Below are 10,203 nucleotides of genomic sequence, written 5' to 3'. Positions count from 1 at the left end.
AGACCGACTGTCATAAATCCACTTGTACATCATTTAGTGTCTGGCAGTATTTGAATATTTTTGTCCATAATGCAGCTTCCATCTACACCACTTAACAAGTGTAAAAGTGTAAATACGCTTGATGTCGCTGTTTGTGCTACATTCTCCCTAATTGTTTGCTCAATGTACCACCCTGGTTTTGACATTATTTTGCTCCCCGGCTGGAACCCTTTACCTCATCAATCATGCTGCTAAACGGAGAGCACTCAATAGGATGGTGTATTGACGTGCTGTGAACTCCATTGTTCGCTGGAACGGAGCACTCAGCAGGTTAGAGAGCTGAGTATCTCCTTGGATCAATGCATGCGTTGTTTGCCCCAAAGCAGATGCTCAGATGACTACTAGACTTGGTTTGAACCCTAATATAAGTCTACCCGCCTCATTCATGGAGTTCTGAAAGCTTCTTTCATGTATCCTTAACTATAGTATTGTACAGTGTATACTTGTTGCGTAAACTTTCACCTCCTTCATTACCCTTTAAATGTGTGTCAGTGGTGAAATGAGAAACCTTCCAGTGTCAAACCAGTGTCATTCTGGCTCTGTAACCGTGCTCTGTGTGAGTGATTGATGACTTTCCTCAAAAGTGTCTTAGTGGTGATGTAAGAATTCCTTTTAAAAAACGTTTCATGACTGTCACTAAAAGTGTCTGTGGAACGCTGCACGACTACTCGACACTGGCTCCTTCCTTGTGAAAAGGGGAACATTTGACAATCCAAGGTCGTCCAGGGGCTTCACAAGTAGTCTATGCCCAATATAAGCACTTTGTCATCACCTTCTATTTAAACACCCAATCCTCTGTCTGGCTCGTATCATTTTATTTTGTTCTGGCACTTTTTCAAATCCAAATGTAGAGCACGGGGAGAAGGACTCTTCCATCGACAGCGTTTGCTTTCCCCGCTTAATAGACAGGTAAAAGAATGACACGGTCCTTGTCACCAATACTCTAATGAGCCATCATACCGAAGTGAGGGTGAGTAGAAACAAACCGTGAATGGAAAAAAAACACGAGTTAATGTAGCCTATAAATCACTGATGCTGTTGTGAGCAGATTGGATTAGCTGAGAGAAGGCCTGTCAGCCTGTGGAGAGACTGCAGCTGCAGGCGGCACTGAAGCAACAGGTGTGTTTGCACATATTGGACTGACCCGTTAGCAGAAGGTGGGGGCATAGGAAGGGTCTAGCATGTGTAGTGTAGCATGGCTGTTCGTGTTGTTTTGTAAATATTTAACAAAATACACAAGATGAAGACACAAGGTCTGCACTAATGCTGTTCACACGGGCCTGCTTGCCTTCACCGTATGGGTGAGCAACCTTATTAAGTCACTTAAACTGAAATGAATTTCACATGCCGTATGATTTTAAATATGAGGCCAAGACAAATAATTCCAAAACGTCTTCCACCATTAAAGTGACCAGTAAACTCTACACCTCAATTGTTTGAGGTAAAAAAAAAAACCCAGAAAACTGGAAAAATATGGTTGCACAAGTGTGCATGCACTCTTATAACTGGAGGCGTGGCTATGCTAATGGCTGGCGCACTGACTCATCAGCCTAAAGGTTTTGTGCGACCATTTGCAGCTTTTTGTAATTCCTTCCACCTTAACTAAGGTCTCAGTATTCACCGCTGGAAAAAGGTGTTACTCTCAGTGAGCTTGTCCTCCAAACTTGGTCACAATATCATCACGGAGAAATACAAACCCATTTTAATGCATTCACAGAGGGGGGGTGAGGGTGCAAAAAACAGAATTAAAAACTATGTGTATATATATATATATGTGTATATGTATGTAAATAGACCTGAAATCCCATGATGGTGCTCCTAATGTCTTGTTTAGGAAGGTCTGCAACACTGACACAATTCTTCTGGTAACGAAACCCCTCAGTGAATGATGGACTTTTTCTAAAATTAGCGTCTACAGAATCTTCCCAACCTTTGCATTTTCCATGCTACAAATATCACGCTGCTGATGTATTCGATATTAAATTACATAGTTTTAACTGCAGCCTGGGCAGTGTCTGTTATCAATAACCATAATGTGGAAGATTAGCGCACATGTGATTTGCACCTGTTGCCTCACTCTATGAAGGTCACAGCTGTGCTTCTAAAACGAGTCTTTTTAAAGTTGGACATTGGGGCACCATTGAGGCTCCGAAGAGTATTTTGGAAAGATTGAAAGTCAACCCCTCTTCACAAAATATTGACTGTGGAAAGAAATTATACAGAAAAAAAATCAAACATCAAATTTTGTTCAAATTTAATTTTTCACAAACTGAAAAGGGAAAACACCCTCCATCCAAGCTACATTCAAAATCCTTCAAATTGACTAAATGTGACTCAGGAGAGCCTGACCACCCACCAAGTGGGAAAAGACACAACCATGTAATTCTTTTGTGAGCTGCCTATGTCAGCAAATGTGTCTTTAAATGAGCCGCATATCCTTCCTGTGACATAACAGTTAGGCTAATGTAATTGCAGTGAGTTTCTTCACCCATGACTTGGCAACTATGCCTGGGTGAAGATCCAGAATAACATTACATAGTAGCATTTACTAGCACAGCCACCATGGCCAGAATACCCCATGTACGTAACTTAATTTTACATGCCAATATCCTAGAAGAAGAAGAAGAATGTTTTTATTTTTTTTCGGGGTGTGGGGGTGCACTAGCTGCAGTTTCTCCAGTGAGCAGTGGCTCATATACAGTATAGACCCCCAAAACATTCTGCAGGAAACAAAAATGTTCTGTAATTTATAATTCCATTTTTTGAGCAAAGCATTTCAAAGACCTGTTTACCTGCAAATTTAAAATTGTACCCTTGAATGAAACATAATTTTATTTAGCTTGGTTTTGTTTAATGACTTCACCCAATTTAATCAAACTCTCGAAACAGGGGATTCCAGACTGTCGGCCCTTGGCTCTGGAATGCCCTAACAAAGACCCTGAGGACTCCACAAAATGTAGAGGTCCTTGAGAGACTTTTCTTTCCCAGAAGACCTTTTAGAAGTCTTTCAATGATTAAGACAATTTTTAAACTATTATATTACTCTTATATCCTTAAAGTTTTTATTTAAATCAGTTTATTTTATCTAGATTCTTTCAAAGGTATACAAACTGTATGTTAAAGTCTGCTGTTTGTATTGCAATCTGTTTGTAACCTACTGTTACACTTTGTGAGATTTCTCTGAAATAGAAAGTGCATAAGGAAGTAAATGTATTGTTATTATTCAAGACAACTGGAAAAGACAGACATGACAATATACATATTTCAGTCTGTCCAGTGTAAATTGTTGTTGTACACTGCAGAAGAAAAAAAAGAGAGATTTAGAGATGATTAAAGTGAATAAGGTCCAATTGACCCTATAAATATTTGGAGGGCTGAGACACCTGGGAATGGTTTTAATTTGTGGGAGGGAGGGAAGTTAGGGAGAGAGAGTGGGGGATAAAATAACACAGTGCTTCTCCTCTCAGATTCTTGCAGATCCTTCTCTCTTCTCTGTCTCAAATCCGTCCTAATCTCCACTTATCTAAAACTGCAACATGTAACACTATATTGTTCCTAAAAAGAAAAAATATATATTTATATTAAGGATGCATTGCTCCATTTTGCATTTTTTGTTTCAGTTTACATGAGCATTAATTTGCTAAAGGCCAAGCTTGCGCTCTGAGGCAAAATTAATTTATTTATCCATCCATGAATTCATCCATCCATCTGTCCATTCAAACCAAGTCCATCCATCCATCCATCCATCCATCCATCCATCCATCCATCCATCCATCCATCCATCCATCCATCCATCCATCCATCCATCCATCCATCCATCCATCCATCCATCCATCCATCCATCCATCCATCCATCCATCCATCCATCCATCCATCCATCCATCCATCCATCCATCCATCCATCCATCCATCTGTCAGGCCACCTGTCCATACATTTATCATCATCATCATCATCATCATCATCATCATCATCATCATCATCATCATCATCATAATGTGTTCAACGAATTGATTCCTATAATGATTCAAAGGATTCTATCCATGCTGTTATCGTATTTGATTGAACTACCATGACATCCATCCCATTTATCCACACAGCTCAGAATTTGTCTACCTGCACCTCGATCAAATTCCCACAAATCCCATTACATCTGCCACACCTCTTCTTGGACCTCTTTCCAACAGGTTTAAAGTTTAGTTTATATTCAGCCGCCAAATTGTCAGGTATGTCCGAACCAGTGGCGATTGCTCAGACGCTGCAAGGGAAGTTTAGGAATGTTAATATTTATGTATATAATAACTATTTCCTTTCCTTTGACCCATGTGTTTCCTGTCAGTAGTAGAATTTGTTACCACACCAGTGACCTTTAGAATAAAACCTGTATTTATGTAAATGAGGGAAGAATATAACAAGGTATTTCCTGTCTACAATGACAGCAACAAATTGCCGCCCAGAGTGTTTGGGTTTAAAGCTCAGTACTCAACCCGCCCCAAGCTTCTCAAGTGGGAATGTTCAATTTCATCATTTTCATTTGCAGTGAGTCATAGTAGGCTTGTGCCAGAGTGGAGTGGTTTTACAGCTCCTTCAAACACTGTCCGCTGTGTGCTACAGCCATCATCTCGCAGCAGAAACACCACGTTGGAGCCCTCCAACTCCTTGTCACACTCTTTGCCAGATTTTTTTTTTTTCTTATTCCACTGCAAGAAAATGATCCCATTCCCCTCAGACTCATGTCAAATTAAGCAAATTTACAGCTTAGCACTTAAGAAGTTCACCCTTTGCCAGGAAAGCAGTAAGCGAGGTCTCACTTGCCAGTCGGACGAACTTCACAGTGGCCCTTCCAGTGGAATATTCCTCTGGCTTTTGCGACTATTTCTTTCCCTCCAATTTCACTCCTTCCTTGTGACGATGAGGTCAGGTTCAGCCATGTGGCACCAACCAATGTAGCCTTTATTTCTTGCACTTGCTTCAAGCTGCTGCCTCCTACTTGCAGTTTGTTCTGCTGGCAGAGTCTGCATTAATTACAATACAATACCCCAAAAGCTTTGTAAAAATCTAAACAGAAATATCCATGATATTATTAAATGTCCATGATATTATTGCGAGTTTTAGGCAAATAATGCACTGTCATCCATCACTAACCTTTGCTAATGCTGAAAATGCCAAATGTTGGGACTATCAGAAATGACTACGGCCCAAGTAAATGAGTTTGGGAAAATTTCGTTAGGCGGAGGCCGGGACTTCATAATTTGCAACCCATATAATGTAGTGTAGTGTAGTAATTATTGCATTTAAAAAATTTGTCCCAAGTCTTCCAACAATAAGATTGTAAAGCTGCTTTTCTAAACTGAAAATGCTTATCTCTGCTTGTGACCAATGCCTTTATGACAAAAGTCAGAGAGTCATGTTTTGTCTGAGAAGTGCATCAGTTGACGTGTTGAGTCAAAAATTTGGCAGCAGTCCTTCTGTGTGAAGTGAATCCAGTTTTTTCTGCTTTTCAACATTTTCTCACCCACACAGTCTAGTTTTGCTAACGGAATGTTCCAGCAAAACGGTGTCAAGAATGCTGTGTCACGTGTCGCTCCAAGATTAAAAGACAACTTTTTTTGTAAAGCGAAGGAAATGTCTACCACTTCCAGGAATGGGAGGGGTGTTTAAGGGAATACTTTGAAAAAATGTCACCCAGCCTGAAGCCAACCAGGCTACAGTTGCACAACTAAAAGGAGGAAGATGGAATGATAAAACACACAAAAGTACATGTGTACGTTAGCACCGGGTCGTGGACGATTTCGTGGAAATAAAAACATGTCTGAACACTACTTGATGGAAACAGCATTTTTCTCATTCTCCAAGTGTGACGGTCTCGTGAATAATTGTACTTGTGGCAGTTGCTCAGCCAAGGGCATTCTTCTCATTTCAGCTTCACTGACACACTTCAAGTTTGCATTAAAAAGGCTTTATCTCGCTGAAAGCTGGTGGTGATTTATTGCAACAAAGCAGAGCAACTTGACTCAAACTCTAAACTCAGAGAGGCGCTCTCACACGTTGACGAAAAGCAGCAGCACGTCCAAACACGACCACATAAGGCAAAGCCGCATGCGCTTCTGTGTCCCTGCATCCAATAAGGTCTTGTTAACGGCAAATTGGATGAATATGTGTCCGAGTCGCCATTTCCTGCAAGGGGCCTCAGCAGCAGCAGCTGCTACCAATGGCGAAGCGGCCCTTTTCAGTGGGTGCGTAGCTGACGGCTTTCTAATATAAGCCCGTACGCATGCAAAAATATAGACACGTGGAACATTTTAAGGACGGTCGAGGATGGGCAAATATGTTGGTTGCAAGTCAAGTAAATCACGTCACCACTTCCGTGAAGCACTTTTTGCATCATCAACAGCAACAAAGCAGAGGGAGGAAATCCACAATCCTTTGATGGGTGGGGGTGTTCAACAATTCAAAAGAATATAGAACAACTACAGTGGAGGTAGTAGTGGCCATGATTTGGTCTGAGAAATAAAACAATCAGAGAGTTGCATTTTTTTTTTTTTTTTTTTTTTAATGCCAGGAAAGTGAGAGAGGCTAGCTGTTTATTTAAATCTTCAAGGAACCAAATGTGAATATATTAGAATAGAATTAGTCAACGATAATCCATTTTTGTACAAGTGATGAAATGCGGTTCCTTGTTGTGTAGACAAAGTTCCACCCATCTGTTTAGCGGAACCAGTTCAGGGTCAGAAAGGTTGGAGCTCTCCAAGCTGACTTTGGACGAGAGGCAGAAAACCATTCAACCATTTATAGACCTCACAGTCTATAAAGATCAGATCTTTTTTGTTTAGACCACACACTCTATAAAGATCTTTTTTTTTTTTTTTTTTTTTGTCCAACACCAAGCACTGTTAGTATTCGGCACATCCTTGCCGGCTTACTGTTTGAGAACGCCCAGTTACTCTTGTTATACAGTTATTTTATCCTGGAAGGAAAATTGTCCATTGCTTCTACTTGAAGGCCTCTGCACCCTTTTCACTGTTTGCTGTGACAATTGGCATGGTTTTGATTTCAATTTCACATGTGAACACTCTGATTTTATCACTAGTGTCTTGTCCTCTTGGAGCATCTCCAGCTCACCTTGCAGCGATCACCACAGAGGCAGGCATGCAGGGAGTCTTGGAGTAAATCTTGATAAATCTCATCAGAGTCAACTGTACAATATCTGTGTTCGTGTGAGAGAGCACATGCTCGGCCACCTGCTTTTCCTGTGTTAGCCCGCCCTCCCTCCACGCTTTGTGAACTTAATAAAAGCTGCCATTAAGCAGTGCTTCATCTGTTTGGGGCCTAATCTGCTTTATAGGCATCATGTGACCACATGTAGCACACACCTGTCAGTCGGCTTTCTCAGCCCAGAATGTTGTTTCACTCTTGCTCAAAAATGTTTTGGCATACAAAGCGATTGCTAGTCAACATGTAAAACTGGTGATGCAAGATGTCTCCAAATGAAATGAACAAATAGGCTGAAAGTCATTTTTCATAGATAGATAGATAGATAGATAGATAGATAGATAGATAGATAGATAGATAGATAGATAGATAGATAGATAGATAGATAGATAGATAGATAGATAGATAGATAGATAGATAGATAGATAGATAGATAGATAGATAGATAGATAGATAGACAGACAGAGAGCGAGAGAACACACGACAGTGACTATATTGGTGGCAGCTTTGCAAAAAATATTCAAGTCAAGTCAAGTTTATTTGTATAGCCCTAAATCACAAACAATCTCAAAGGGCTTCACATAGCCAAAATTGACAATTATTCTCAAAGCATCCCCTGATCTTAAGCTCCCAAAAGGGCAAGGAAAAACTCAAAAAAAACCCTGCCAGGGGAAAATGAGAAACCTTGAGAAGGGACCACAAATGGAAGGATCCCCCTTTCAGGATCACCAGGTAAATATTCAACATTATTCCATGAGAAGAGACAGAATGAGTGGTTCACAATAATAAAAAATGCATTTAGTTCACAATCCATAGTATTTAATAAAAAAAAGCTAAACACTTTCTTTGTTTTTTCTGCTTAACTGCATAAGGCAAAAGGCTTCTAGATTAGAAAATAGACTCTTTTGTTTAAACTTTTTCATTTAAAAGTCTTTTCAGTAGAAGCTTGCGCATGATTGAGAGGTTGTTTCCGTCTGGTTTTGGTATAATATAATTTTCATGTTTATCTTTTTTTTTTTTTAATCTGATGATTACTTACAGGATGCCAGCTGGTGGGCAGATGGTGATGTCTTTACCTCTCCTTTTCTCTGCCTTTTTTTTATTGGGGAAAAAAAACATCACAGGGAAGTAAAGGATGGCAACAGCTGTAGATGAGGGGACAGACAGACACACACACTTGGCACACTGGCCACTGAAAAGTGAAATGTGGGAGTGGATGTCCCTCAAAGTAAATAAACAATAAAATCATGATGTCCTCTAAACTACCATAACCTCCCGACAGAACCATCTTGTTAGCAGTAGCAGGCCTTTAAATCTCCTGAATGGTCCACATTTTTGATGCCGAACCTTCCAAGCTGAACCTCTATCGTGTTTCAATTCAGAGTTCAACCCAAATTATAGGTAGGCTTATTCAAATATCACAATCAAAACAAACAAACAAACACGGATCCTTCTGACTATGAGGCAGACAGATACAGTGGTGCCTTGAGCTGCACGTTCAATCGAATCACTCCAAAAGACTTTTATCAAAAATAATACCTCCCCTTTGATATGAATGGAAATACTATTAATCCTCCCCAAAAAATAACCAAAAAAAAACGTTTCAGTAATGTTTTATTCATAAAATAGTATTTAAAACGGATTAATAATATTATTACCATATTGGCCCGAATATAAGACGATGTTTTTTGCATTGAAATAAGTGAAAAAGTGGGGGTCGTCTTATATTTGGGGTCAAGACATTATACCGGTTTTCACTTGTGCGCAGCGGTAAATTAAAGGTTGCTGGTGTTGACTATGTTGCTGTGATCGTGTGCGTCTTTGACACAAAGTGAGCATATACATTTCATTGTTACTACTGTCCACTATTGTGCCGTTTGTCCTATCGCGGTTTGCTTCGTGTGCGCGCCGTTTGATTGACAGCTCCGGCGCGCTCCTTTAAATTTGCCTCGCATCGTTACGGTCGCCAGCAAATGTATTTTGTTGTCTCGATCGATGACTTATGTTTGGTGTGTTGCCGAGTGTGTTCATTTATGGTTCTTTATTTATTTATTTATTTATTTATTTGTGCCAATAATTCAGTAAAGCAATCAAAACTGATCTTCCCTCCTGTGTTCTGACCGACACCCAGGGGCGAAAAGAGCATAATCATCCGAGCCAACCCCCTATACCAGGGGTGTCAAACTCATTTTTCTGATGCACAATTTGTCTTTGGGGGCCACACAAAATGAATTGGCTGCCCGTACCTGGCCCCCGGGCCTTGAGTTTGACACCCGTGATTTAAACCCTAGTTTGAAACCCTAACTCTAGTATGAACCCTAGTTTAAAACCCTAGCCCGAGCTTTAAACCCTACTTTGAAACTCTAACCCTAGCTTTAAACCCTACTTTGAAACCATAACCCTAGCTTTAAACCCTATTTTGAAACCCTAACCCTAGTATGAAACCCTACTTTGAAGCCCTAACCCTAGCTTTAACACTTCTTTGAAACCCTAACTCTAGTATAAAACCCTGCTTTGGAACCCTAACCCTAGTTTGAAACCCTAGTTTGAAATCCTAACCATAGCTTTAAACCCATGTTTGAAACCCTAACCCTAGCATTAAACCCTACTTTGAAGCCCTAACCCTAGCTTTAACCCTTCTTTGAAACCCTAACTCTAGTATAAAACCCTGCTTTGGAACCCTAACCCTAGTTTGAAACCCTAGTTTGAAATCCTAACCATAGCTTTAAACCCATGTTTGAAACCCTAACCCTAGCTATAAACCCTATTTTGAAACCCTAACCCTAGTATGAAACCCTACTTTGAAGCCCTAACCCTAGCTTTAACCCTTCTTTGAAACCCTAACTCTAGTATAAAACCCTGCTTTGGAACCCTAACCCTAGTTTGAAACCCTAGTTTGAAATCCTAACCATAGCTTTAAACCCATGTTTGAAACCCTAACCCTAGCATTAAAC

Source organism: Syngnathus floridae, chromosome 2, assembly GCF_059516105.1.
Source record: "Syngnathus floridae isolate MCC-2025c chromosome 2, RoL_Sflo_1.0, whole genome shotgun sequence".
Taxonomy (NCBI): Eukaryota; Metazoa; Chordata; class Actinopteri; order Syngnathiformes; family Syngnathidae; genus Syngnathus; species Syngnathus floridae.
This window is presented reverse-complemented; position numbering follows the sequence as displayed.